Below are 9,344 nucleotides of genomic sequence, written 5' to 3'. Positions count from 1 at the left end.
CTTATATTTTGATCCACTGAAAGTTGAGTTGGCATGGTATAGTATTGCATTTCCCTTTGTGTTTTTTTAAAGTTTATTATTTTTGAGAGGGGGGGGTGGGAGAGAGAGAGAGCGAGCGAGCACACAAGCAAGGGAGAGACGGAGGGCGGGAGAGAATCCCAAGCAGGTTCTGCACTGTTAGTGCAGAGCCTGATGTGAGGCTCGAACTCACGAGTTGTGAGATCATGACCTGAGCCGAGATCGAGAATCAGACACTTAACTGACTGAGCCACACGGGCACCCAGGAAGGGCCATTTTCTCCTGAGTTCCCTCTCCTCCTCTTTGCCTTCATGTGGTAGGCCAGATGGGGAGACACGAGTCGGGGGAGGTGTAGTCCCACAGCCTGGAGAGGAGCACTGGAGTAGGCTCTGCCCCTGCAGCGAGAAGGGTCCCGTGGCCCAACTTTTCCCAGGCTCGGACCCCAGCCTTGCTCCTTGGTTCCCACTGCCCTGCGTTCATTGACTGTGTTCTGCGCCTGGTGCCTGTTTTACCGCAGGACAAGCCACTCCACTTGGGGCTGTTTCTATGCTTCACCATAGAAGCCGAGCACTTATGGAAATGATTCCAGCTACAGCTTGGGGGCAGCTCTTACTACCCTGCTGCTGCTCGGTTCCCTTTGTCAAAGGAAATTAACAGCCACAAAAAATAGCTCGGCATTTTCTCTTTACTGCACATAAGACATTGAGAGAGAGGGACTGTGCAAGTGTGCCTGATGGGCACAGGGCACCGTCACCACCCCGAAGTAGCAACCTGTCCCAAAGACACAGATTTGAGAGCCGTTTGGACCGATTTTCCATCCAGGAATCTCTCCTCCACCTCATCTGACAGGTGACACTGAGTCTCAAGACCTCCCCCCTCAAAAAGTGCCCTTCTCTCTCTGTTTTGACTTCTGTCATGGTCTCCTCATCCCTGACCCAGCCTGTCACATATGCCTGGATTTCTCCAGCTGGACATCTTATTTGCCAGGATCCTCCACACTTGGCTTGTCCATTTGGGGACCCCCTTCCAAGAGGCATCTTCGTGTTGCAGGAGGAACACAAGTTTGCCAGCGGTTTGAATTCTGGGCATTTAGCTGTGTGACTTTGGAGAAGTTATTTAAATTCCCTGTTGTCTCAGTTTCTTCAGATATAAAAGGAATACATTACTTTATAGCAGGATTGTGCTGATGAAATGCAATAAATATATAATATGTCTGGCACAAAGTTAGCCCTTACAAATATGATTTAGGGGCACTTGGGTGGCTCAGTCGGTTAAGCGTCTGACTTCGGCTCAGGTCATGATCTCACAGTTTGTGGGTTCGAGCCCCACATCGGGCTCAGTGCTGACAGCTCAGAGCCTGGAGCCTGCTTCGGATTCTGTGTCTCCCTCTCTCTCTGTTCCTCCCCTGTTCACGTTCTGTCTCTGTCTCTCAAAAACAAATAAACATTAAAAAAAATTAAAAAAACAAAAAAAACCCCAAATATGATTTATATCCCACCCCTGCCACATTTGCTTTCCTTTCTGTTTTTCTTCAATGTACCTTTTGGAACTTAACAGAATATTCTAGATATGGCTTGAACAATGCAGAATACAGTGGAACCATTTCATCCTTATTTAGGATAACATTTTTTTTTTTTTTTTTAAAGTAGGCTTCAAGCCCAGCGCAGAGCCCAACATGGAGCCTAGTGCAGGGCTTGAACTCATGATGCTGAGATCAAGACCCGGGCTGAGATCAAGAGTCAGATGCCTAACTGACTGAGCCACCCAGGTGCTCTGACAACAATCTTCTTCTAATGCAGCCTAATGTGCCCTTGGCTTGTGTTGGTGTTGTCTGAGACAGTGTCACTACTAGAAGAGCAATCCTGGGTTGGGAGTCAAGACATCTGCATTCTTTCCAGTTCTTTCATTAATTTTCCCACCAAATGTTTACTGAGCTTCCATCATGTACCGTGCACTAGGGGTATAACAATGAACAACACAGAAAACCGCACCCCAGTGAGGGAGCAGGTGCTGTATAAACAGTCTAATGTATAATACAGTGCCAGGGAGGGACAAGAACAATAAATAAAAACAAACCAAATCAAACAAACAAAAACAAAGCTGGCTGAGGGATTGAAGGGCTTCTGACACTAACTGGCTGTATAGACTCGGTAGAGCAAAGAGACTGAATCAGATCTGCTGTTTTCTTTTTTTTTTTTTTTTAATTTTTTTTTTTTTTCAACGTTTTTTATTTATTTTTTTTGGGACAGAGAGAGACAGAGCATGAACGGGGGAGGGGCAGAGAGAGAGGGGACACAGAATCGGAAACAGGCTCCAGGCTCCGAGCCATCAGCCCAGAGCCTGACGCGGGGCTCGAACTCACGGACCGTGAGATCGTGACCTGGCTGAAGTCGGACGCTTAACCGACTGCGCCACCCAGGCGCCCCAGATCTGCTGTTTTCAACCAGTGTTCCGAAGAGCCCCAGGAGCTTGGGAAGGTGCCTTAGGGGTGAATTGCCGGGAGGGGGTGCTGACTCATCAGACCCTTTGCCTCTACTCCTACACAGAGCACTACCAAAATGTCTTCACTTGGCCTCTGTGTAAAACTCTCATTGATGAAAATGTTCTATTATTTTTAAAAAGCTTGGCATCCTCTGTACTGGATAGTCTCTGGATTCTCTGCAAGCTCAAAGACTGTGAGAATCGCTATAGTTTTTTCATGTGAACTGCTGTTAAACCAGATCTCCCTCCTTGTTCTAGTGAGTGGTGTAAAATAGCATTTACATCTATTAGTGTAAATTTTTATCTTCTTAGTTTTGGTCTATTGATCCGGTAGGCCAAGATAATTTTGCAACATTAATTCTAACATCCTACATATTAGTGATACCTCCTGGCTTTGGTTTTTCTGCAGATCTGTTTTATGTGCCTTTTATATCTTCATCCAGGATGTTTATAAAAATGTTGATTAGAATGGAGCCTGGGGCAGAGACCTTCGATTCTTTAATAGACTACCAGGTTGATCTAACCGTAATCAACGGCCTTTGAATTTTATATGTTCAAGTGGCTCTGGACCCATCTGAGTATCATAGCACCCAGGCAATATTTCCTCTTCTTACCTCAACACTATCTCATTTTCTGTATTTATTTAATGGCTGCTATCTATCAAGGTCTGGGATCAACCCTAGGGAAACAAGATAAATAAGACACCAGGGATTCACAGCTAGTGGGCAAGCCAATAATCACAGCCATATGATGAGGGCTGAAGGGCAGTATGATCCAGGACATTGAGAGGAAGTGCTCAGCTTTGCCTGGAAATGTCGGGGGTTTTCTCAGTCAAGAAGTCATCTCGGACGATCTCATTCAAAGAGGTACCCATAAGAAATGTTGTCGAAAGTCATATGAAATCAAGATAAGTGACATCGATGGCAGCCTTCTAATCCAGGCACTCAGTAAATGTTTCTTGAATTTGAGCTTTAAAAGAGGAGGCATTATTTAATAATAGGTCAGGGGGCAGAGGAAATTGAGGCCAGAGGGGATGGAGGGGTGAGCTAAGGGTCGTGGAGAAGCTGAGTTCAGGGAGTGGCAAGGGGAGTGCAGAGGAAATAACAGGGGCAGGAAAGTCAGGGCTTGCTGAGAAAACAGAGAGTGGGACTGAGGGAGAGAGGTGTTCAGCACTCGAGATTTTGTTTTATTGTTGATTTATTTTGAGAGAGAGAGAGAGAGAGAGAGAGAGAGAGGAGAGCGTGCACAAACGGAGGAGGGGCAGAGAGAATGGGAGAGAGAGAATCCCAAGCAGGCTCAGTGCTGTCAGTGTAGAGCCCAACGAGGGGCTTGAACTCATGAACCATGAGATCATGACCTGAACAGAAATCAAGAGTTGGAGGCTTAACCAGTGGAGCCACCCAGGTTCCCCGACACTCAAGATTTTTTATCTTGGGCACCTGGGAGGCTTTTGGTGCTATTACCTGGGACTGTGAGGAGGAATATAGTTCTCTTTCACAGACCCTACCAGAAATATGGTGGAATATATTATTTCCCATAATCTTTTCCCTTCCAATTCTTTGATTTCAGATTTCCACTGCTAACGGCTGACTTAGCAGAAGGTGGCTTCTGATACGCGCTGGGAGAGGTGGGAGAGCAGTGATGATTTCCTTTCTCCCAGACAGACACTTTACATTGCATCACATCCTCTTCAACTTGACCTGGCTGCATCCTCTGTCAACTTCAGCTTCAGTTTTTGAAGTAGGAGGATTTACCTGTCACACACTTCTATTAGGGTTACTAATTCTCATTCTGGTCTGCCAGGGACTTTCCCACTTTTAATAAAAAACGTCCCACCCACTATCAGTCCCTTTAGTCCCAGGCAAACCGGGACTGTCTCACTCATCCAAGATGCACGTGAAGTGCTAGGAGTGCTTGGTCTGTACACAGAATGTTCTAGGCAGCATCGGGTAGGAAATGCAATTGCTAGAACACAACGTAGCTCTGAAGTCTTATCTGCCCTGATAGGGGTGTATGGAGCCTGGGAGGCAGCAGGGAGGAGCTAGGGTGGCTTTGTGTGTTGTTGTGCCCATTGAGCCCACCCCAGGGGAGAAAGTGCAGGGCAGACGGGGGAGCAAAGCATGGGTGGGCTGCAGCTGGTCCCGTCACCTCTCCGTGGGGCTGAGCCAAACCTCCCCCACTTTACTTTCCTGGGCTCTTAATTGAATGGAGAAATCCAAGAAGACACAGCAAAGGATCGAGCTGGGCTCTCTGTCCCTCAGACCATGGCTGCTCATACGCAGAAGCTCTTTGAGAGTCCTGCGTCCCCCCAGTATGCTCCTAGGCACCGGAGGACACTTACTGCTACAGGAAGCTGGGGAAACAAAATAGTCAGAACCACAGTCTTCTATGAAAATGTTGGGTCAATAAAACCAAATGACCGTGGGTAGCCTGAGACAATGGTGGGCAAAGAGGAACGTGGCAGACTTTCACTTCTGTCTTCACCTGCCTTTCCTGCACATACACACTCATTCACTGGGGACAGAAGCAGGATGGTGAAATTCTGCCTCCCTCTCCTTACTTCCTGGATGGAGCATAAGAAAGGCTTTGGCAAATCAAATCCTAAATTTATTGCTCGGGCGAAATCCAGTAGCACGCCTCATGCCCCTCCCCCTCCCCCCAAAAGGTTAAATAGTTCCCACCGGGTGCAAGAAAGGGTTATTGAAAACAGCAGGGTTTTTTTTTTTTTTTTCCTTAACTTCAGCACTTCTGGTAAATCTCTGATCCAGCATCTAGTGGTTAACCACTGATACAGGAAATGACATTTAACGTTTTTATCACTCAGCCAGAAATGGAAGAACAAGGCAAGTCTGTGTTTAGGGAAGATGGATGGTTGCCCACCACCTTCATCTTAAAGGCACATCATCTCTTTTTCTGATTGCTTTGGCTGTTGGCTGGTCGTGTCCCCCCTGGCCTGCTGGCTTGGCTGAAATGGAGCAGGGATGGCAGGAGAACGGTCACAGCCTTGCTGCCTAGGATGGGTATCCAAATGTTCTCAGCTATTAAAAGGATTCTGAGCCGCAATTGGTTCCCCTTTTTCAGGAGCCATTGCACATGGGGATGGGCAGGCAGGAAATGAATGTGGATGCCCGCGGTCCCAGGCACTCTGCACGACAGCATCAGCCCAGGTGGCTGAGCCTGGGGCCACCTAGTCAAGGTGAGCCTTTGAACAGGGCCCTTGTCCATTGCTACATGGAGGACAGTCCGCAGAGGGTTATTAATCCCCTCTGAGACAATCAGCCAAGCAAGAGTGTTGAATATCTCAAACCACCGTGAGAGAAATGACACTTGGTTTCACTTGCAGTTTCCCTGGGTCACTGGGTTCTTCTCCATTTCTTGTTGCCCTTTTGGGACGAGGGGGTTTAAGTGTAGCTGCTAAGGGGATTCCTTGTAAGAGCATGAATAACGGAAGCAGCAACAACAGTAAGACTAACACTGTTGAGGGGTACGTAGTCTAGATTCATGATCTTTACATGCAAAAGGGCTAGAGGTGGTAGGCGCTATAGCCAGCCAGGGTTTGAAACGGGGTCTGTCTGTTGCCAAAGCCATTTAATAGTAAGCCCAGTGTCAAGCCCCGCCTCCTTGTCCAGCCTCTGCCACACGCCCTGGGCAGAGACTCAGGAGCCTGAGGATTCTAAATGTTTTTTTGTTAATGTTTATTTATTTACATAAATCTAAAAAAGGCAAAAGAGAGACAGAGTGAGAGTGGGAGACACAGAATCTGAAGCAGGCTCCAGGGTCTGAGCTGTCAGCACAGATCCCCCCCACGCACGGATTGAACTCACACACTGTGAGATCATGACCTGAGCTGAAGTTGGAGGCTTAACCGACTGAGCCACCCAGGTGCCCCAGTAGCCTGAGGATTCTAACGGTGGTTGCCTTGGTTGCAGCGGGAGGGAATCTGTCAATGGCATTGTCAGCAAAGATGGCTGCATCTCCATATTAATTAGGGCCCAAATTGTCTGATAAAATTCCCCGGGTCCCTTCCTTCTCTTACTAGAAACTAACACGATCCTGTTTTTATGAAAAGAGTCACTCGGGTGCAAAATTCTCCAGCTCTCTGCTGTCCTCCCGCAAACACATTTCCATCAACCCTAGGAGGCGGGGCGGTACAGTGGGTGAGCTCTGCTCTAGGGGACAGGAAAGTTGGTCCAGGTATATGTTATCCACCATGAAACTGACCGCTCTTGGCAAGTCACCTGCATTTCTGCTCTGCCTTCTTCTGGAAGGCTTTGAGGTGAGGGCCACTCACAGGCTCTGGGAGCCTCAGTTTCTCCATCTGGGTACTTGTTGTGAAGAGGTAATGAAAGCTCAAGACCTCTGAAAAGTAAGCTTGTCCACATGTACACTCTCTGCTGGGCAGAGAAATATGTTGCTATGTGGCATGAGAGCCTTCCTAACAGGACAGAGTTGTGTATGCGCAGGACCTCCCTGGGGACTGTGCCCAAGACTCCAGCTGTGTGATTGTGTCTCTCAGTGAACTGAGGAGGCTCATTTCACCCATGCTCACTCAGGGGTGAGAAGCAGGTCCTGCCATCTCTCCTTCTCCAAGCTGCCTCTGCAGACCTTTCACCCTGGAGTGATCAGAGATGTTTTCAGGTAACGAATACTGAGCATCGTTTCCTGTGCGGGGCACTGGGGAGCAAACGCTGACCCGGCATGTTCTCTGAGCTCAAGGGATTATAGTCCACTCAGTGGTGACCATCTCTGGCCACCCGCTAGAGTTCTATGCAGGAACTTATGGAACACCAATGTCCAGACTCACCTGTAGAGCTTCTTAAACACCACTCACATTTTTTATAAGATCCCTCTGTGACACTAATGTGCGGAGTAGACAACCACTGATCTAGATGGAGGTACAGATAAGTTAAATGAATTGACACCAAAACTACAACATGGATTATTATATGCTCTGATTCTGGCAGATATGAGTTGCTATGGGAGCACGTAGTCAGGGCCCCTTCCTCAGCCCAGAAGGAGTTGGGGAGATTTTGTGAAGCAGGAAACCTCACAGCTCAGATTTCAAGAGCAGGAATTAAGCAGGTGACTCAGGACCTGAGGGGCTGGGAGGGCGGGGAGGGGAGGGTAAGAAGATTTGCAGGGAGAGTGAGAAGCATTTTCTGGGTCAGGAGTGAAAAAGAACAAGGCGTTCATGTGAGATCGCAAGTAGTTGTACATGGCTGGAGAAACCCAGGTGGGAAGCCCGGTGATAAAGTGAGAGATGTGGCCAGGACCAGTGCATGAACGGTATCAAAAGCAACGTGAGGAACTTTGGACTTTATCCTGAGGGAGAAAGGGAGCTAATGAAGAGTTCTAATCGGAGAAGGGACTGTGATCCATTTTGCACAAAACCAGATAGGAGGCCCAGCTGTGGTTGTGTGGGCACCAGAATCTGGTCCTGTGAGATCCAGATAGGAAGGTAGCCAGATGGAGGCGGGGAGGAAGTTAGAATATGCTTCAGTGACAGCTTCCTGAACTATATTAGTGGTTATGGGGATAGCAGGAGGTGGGTGGATTTGAGAGATATGACAACACAGAATCATTTCGATGTGGAGAGTAAAGTGAGACAAAAGTCAAGGATAACTTCTAGGTTTTTGTCAAGGGCAATGGGGTAGATGGTGGTGCTGTTCCCTGGGCTGGCCATTTGGAGGCTCTCTGTGCAAGTGAGTGGGATTGCCTGCCAGCTGCTCATGCAGAGTCCTAGAAGCTAGCTAGGACTGGATGGTCCTCTCTTGGAGGCTTGGGGTCTCTGGGGCCTACTCAAATCTCCCATGGGAAGCTCAGGGCTCCTGGAAGCATCAGGGGAGGGTGTGTGTCTCAGTGAAAAGATTAGTCTATGGAAATTCTTCCTAGCTTGCCAGCCTATTCAGGTTCCGGTGTATCCTGTCTCCCTCACCCGTCCCTGCCCCACCCCCTCCACCATTTACAAGATGCTCATTGCCACTGCTAGATCAACCCCAGATACTGATGGAATCTCGAAGACAACATTAATAACCGATTTCCATTTTCTGTGACCTATGACCTCATCTCCATTTTCTCCTTTGAGTGAAATCTCCTGACCCCCATCAACCCATGTATGAAATCTTTTAATGAAAAAAACAGCTAAAAATATCCTTGTGATCCTGGTCCCTGTAGGCTCCCTATAAACTCCATGTCTTCTCTCTCTCAGAAACTTGTTCCCTCTAAAGACTCCGATGCACTTCTTAACACACATGATTATGTGTCTCCACTCCCTACAACCCACCGATGCGACCCTCTCATCCCTGCTTGACGGGCTGTCTTAGCTTGGGCTGCTCTAACAAATGACCACAGACTGGGCAGCTTACACAACAAATACTTATTTCTCGCCGTTCTGAAAGCTGGAAGCCCAAGCCCAGGGTGCCAGCATGGTTGGGTTCTGCTGAGGACCATCTTCTAGGTCACAAGCTGCCAACTTCTCCCTGTGTCCTCACAGAGCGGGTGACAGGGCTCCTTGGGATCCCTTTAGTAAGATGCTAATCTCATGATGGCTCCACGTTCATAACCAAATTACCTCTCAAAGGCCCCGCCTCCTACTACCATTACATTGGGGGTTAGGACTTCAACATAAGAATTTTGGGGGGACAGGTATACTTAACGTAGATTATACCTTTCCTCCTGTGACCACTCCTTTTGATTCTTTGTCTTCTGAACTCCCTCCCTATGCCTCCATGATCCACTTTTCTGGCCTTTTCTGGGCTTCTTTTCTGTCTTACCTGCCATCCTGTTATTCCACAAATATATCAGGAAGTTCTGCAAAGATGTCAAAGTCAGATCCTCTGACATCA

This window comes from Panthera onca, chromosome B4, assembly GCF_046562875.1.
Source record: "Panthera onca isolate mPanOnc1 chromosome B4, mPanOnc1 haplotype 2, whole genome shotgun sequence".
Classification (NCBI taxonomy): domain Eukaryota; kingdom Metazoa; phylum Chordata; class Mammalia; order Carnivora; family Felidae; genus Panthera; species Panthera onca.
This window is presented reverse-complemented; position numbering follows the sequence as displayed.